Raw genomic sequence first — 4,102 nt, forward strand, 5'->3', positions numbered from 1 at the left:
TATATTTCCCTCTCTCTCTGTCGTTGCTGCCCTTTGGGTAACTTCACGTTCTCTGCTGTGGACGAACGCCTAAATCTTTTTATGGGGATACAACAACTAAGGACTCCATCACCTAATGAATTGTCTCTAATGAAAATATTACTCAGCTCTGGTCAATTCCGCCTTTGGCTGCTTAACATGTCTGGGAATGTAAAACGGTGAGACGCGAATACATGGTATACTATTCAGAAATGAAGGTGAAACAACCACACAGCCTGTAGAAATAAAGATGCAACTTTAACCCTTGTATGTCGAAATGGGGTCCAACTGACCCCACACACGTAAAACTTGTATCATTTTCCATATTCCTCTACGTTTGCCTCAGTCCTCGCACGCACAAGGGTTAAAAGAGGGAGTGTTCTGTTTTCTCCTGGCACATATTGCCATTTTAAAGCACAATCAAGTAACTATTTTACCTTCGGTTCTTATAAGACAGCTGAATATATCAAAAGTGACCCTGATGGTCACAAACTGTGTGCCATATGATGGGTGGGAACAGTTTCCTATTTCTATAGCAATGACCATCAGGGCGGCTTGGACACTTGACGTGGATGTGGCAGCCATCGATTGCACCCACGGCCTTTACAAAGACTCTTTGTTGTGCCAACCATGTGAAGCTGCATCCAGGTCCTCTGGGGGTTTTAGGGAGGTGGATGACCTGGTGGTGAATGGCTACCACCTCTTCTGTGACCCTGTGGACAATGTCGTGGACAGTGGAACAAGGCATCCCAAATACTCTGGGGAACACTCTGTAGGATGTGCCGCTCATCAACCACAGAAGAAAAACCAAGGTGTCAGTTGTAGCACCCTGTCCACATTGTCGATCTTAGCTCAGCAGATTTAACAGCACTGCCAACTTCCCTGTTCAGGCAAAAATCGATCTTGGTGTCCTCATGCTTAAAAAATGGTCCAGGACAGGAACACTGAGATTATCCTGCAGTACAGGGATCTGGTCTAAGGAGAGGAAGGAGAAGAACAATACAGTTTTTATTTATAAGGAATTCCTTGTAATTGTAAGTGATTTTTTGAGGAAATATATCAAATTTAAAAGCTGTTAAGTTTAACTGACTTAATTTAAAATGTACATAATATAAAGTATAGAAGTAAGCTTATTGTATTACAACTTTAAATGCTAACAGTAAACCACTGGTTATTTTATTAGCCATATAGTAACTATTGTACAGGCTGTGATTGCAGAAAAACTCAACTTATTTTACCTAAACATTGTCTCAGCCTTATATATATATATATATATATATATATATATATATATATATATATCTCATGGTTGCTAGGTGACATAAGTTACGCCGAGGTGGTGGCAGGGACAGATTGTGAAGGCTAGACCTGTCCAAATTCACAGTTTCTCTTTTCCGGCCATCGTGTTTTCGCGGACCGGATAAATCTACCCATCTTACGTAGACCGGATCCTTCTAAAGCTGTGGACTCTTAATTCAGACACACTGATATTTACATATTTACTCTCCATCCTTGTGGGTGTTCTTGCTACAGTGATGTGTGCAGTACACCAGCCACAGCTTTTGATGGATGAACACATGACAGTTTTGGTGCATGCATCGGATTGTCAGTCAAGCTTTAATGTGACAGCGATGATTGACAACACAGTTTAATTACATGGACAGCTCACAAGCCCTAAGCACATTATAGAATTAGGATGAAGATGTTTAAATAGGACTGCCGCTAACACAGCACTCGGTGAGAGTACAGCTTAATCAGCTGTATAGCACCATTGAATAAGAAAGCTTGAATACAAACGTACATCAAAATATCAAGACAATCCAATCAATGTCAGTCCCTCCAATGACGCCAAAAGTACAGTCTAATAGTCTCAAACCATCATTTACTCACTCATAAGTTTATCAGAATCTAGAATTCAACCCTTTAAATGTAATATTTGAATAAATAAAAATATATACATATTGCGATTTACTAAAAAATAATTAACTATTTAAAACTTAGCACTATTATAAAAACACCAAAGTCGCCATGAACAGAAATCCGTCTACACTCTCTTAACCTATGTCCTCACCCAGAACCTTTACATGGTTTCCAGACCCGGCAGGGAAGCATTTTCCTAAACACCTAGAAGAGAACACACAAAGCAACTTCTTTACACTAACACTTTAACCTCTAGACTTTACACACAAACATTTGCTCACCAAATGGTGAAATAGCTGTGGCCAAGTGAAGCTTCCTGAAGCACTGAAGGTAGTGTCATAGAAAAGGTTCATACCTCTAAGCTTTTTGACATGGCTCTCTTTAGTGACCTCTGGTGGCCAAACAAATGAAGAGCAGGAGGAAAGTGCAAAGTAAAACGAGCTGCTTCGTTGTGACTGCCCACTCTACTGAACCTACACTGTTAATTTAATTATCGTGGGACATTTGTATATAATATTGACATATTGCACTGGACAAAAAGTGGGATTTTTGACCCTGTATTCTGACGCGAATGCAGCTCGTGAGCGGCAGTTATCGACAGCAATCGACAGTTGTCGGGGCAGCGCATTTTCGTCGGCCGCAGTCGAATGCTGTCGAATGCGGAATCCTACAAGGGGGGAGGAGGGGTGGGGAGGTGCGAGGAAAGTGCGGGGGAGCGGGCTGGCGGGAGGTGTTAACAGCTCTTTAACGACTCTTCTTAACATGTGAATAGCAACAGGAGACCCATGTGAATTGTCAGTCATTGGATGAAAAAACAATGACATCACAATTCATTACTTACATGTGATTGGTTGGTAGATATCTCCCTATTGGACACACACTAGACCTTTATAATTACAGGCCTGGTTAAGCCCCTCCCTAATAAATTAATTATAAAAATAACCCAGAAATAAAAATACACCAAGCACAAGGCATAAGTTTATATTTTTAAGTTTTGTTGAAAAAGAAATATGTACATAGATGCATATAAAACATCTACAAATAAAGAAACCACACATATATAAAATAAAAAACATATTTATAAATAAAAAAAAAAACATATTTCAGTTAAAAAAAAAAGATTACACCACAAAATGCTTGTCTACTTCTGGGCCGTGTGGTGGTGGCTTTCTTTCTGAGCATGATCCAACATACAAACGCTTATGACGCAACATGCTGTATTTAGGGTTAGCTTCAAGTCTCTCTTGTAGTTTGGAGCAGAGGTTGCTGAGCTCCTGGCTGCGGAAACTTGGTGGCCTCACAATCCAGTCCGATACACCCTCGAAGACGCCATCCTCTTCATCAAAAATGAGGTCAATGGTGACACCTTTCCAAAAGGAAATCTCCTCTGCTGCCAGGACTCTCTCCCTCACCTCCAGCAGCTGTTGACACAGAACAGACATTAAGTCATAAAGAATCTTTATGAAAACAATATTAAATTTTGTTGAAACTATACTGACATTTTTAGAGTCTTGGTTTAGAAACACCAAATATGGGGAGGTGTAATCCATTTGTCATGTCGAGAAAAGTCGAGATCATCCCACTTCCCCATGCTGGAGATTTAGTTTAATAATAACAATGAATAAAGTTATCTTTAAAACTGATTACACAGGTGACATCAAGACCCAACAGTATAGTCAGACGGTAATAAAATTAATCTGGTTGTGTGTGTTGTTATAGTGTCCTGCAAACTTTGCTTTAATTCTACTTTTTTCTATTTAATCAAAAAAAAAATCATAATCAGGCAGAAAGAGAGTCATGGAACAGGAAAAGCAGGTTTCCTGGAAAAAGAGGAAGTTTCCAGCCTGCAGTGATTAAAAATAGTTCAGACTGCTCATTTTGAGCATTAAAGGTTTAAAGGATAAAATCTAAACATTTTGAGGAATTGGATAAAACCCAGAGTAAAATACTTGAATTAATAATGATAACTTATAATTAAACCAATAATTAATATTGGTTTAACCAGTGGTTGATGTTGGGTTGATTATAAGAATATTTACACTTACTCTTATACTTATGGAAGTACTTAAAGGTGAAAGAAGTAACTGTAACATGGTATCAAATAATTAGAATAATGGATTATTCTTGGTTTCTTTTCAGAAATGTCTGTAATAACTCACATCAT

At 38.8% G+C, this 4,102-nt stretch overlaps 1 long non-coding RNA gene across 1 annotated transcript; it reads left to right on the forward strand.

The window, feature by feature from the left end:
- The first annotated feature begins 2,464 nt into the window (after positions 1 to 2,464).
- On the forward strand, positions 2,465 to 3,220 carry LOC107833904 (uncharacterized). The gene is made up of 2 exons (XR_001659682.1): positions 2,465 to 2,632; positions 2,669 to 3,220. It is a non-coding gene; the product is annotated as an uncharacterized LOC107833904 (long non-coding RNA).
- The last annotated feature ends 882 nt before the right edge of the window (positions 3,221 to 4,102 follow it).

Source organism: Poecilia formosa, unplaced genomic scaffold, assembly GCF_000485575.1.
Source record: "Poecilia formosa unplaced genomic scaffold, Poecilia_formosa-5.1.2 Scaffold479, whole genome shotgun sequence".
Taxonomy (NCBI): Eukaryota; Metazoa; Chordata; class Actinopteri; order Cyprinodontiformes; family Poeciliidae; genus Poecilia; species Poecilia formosa.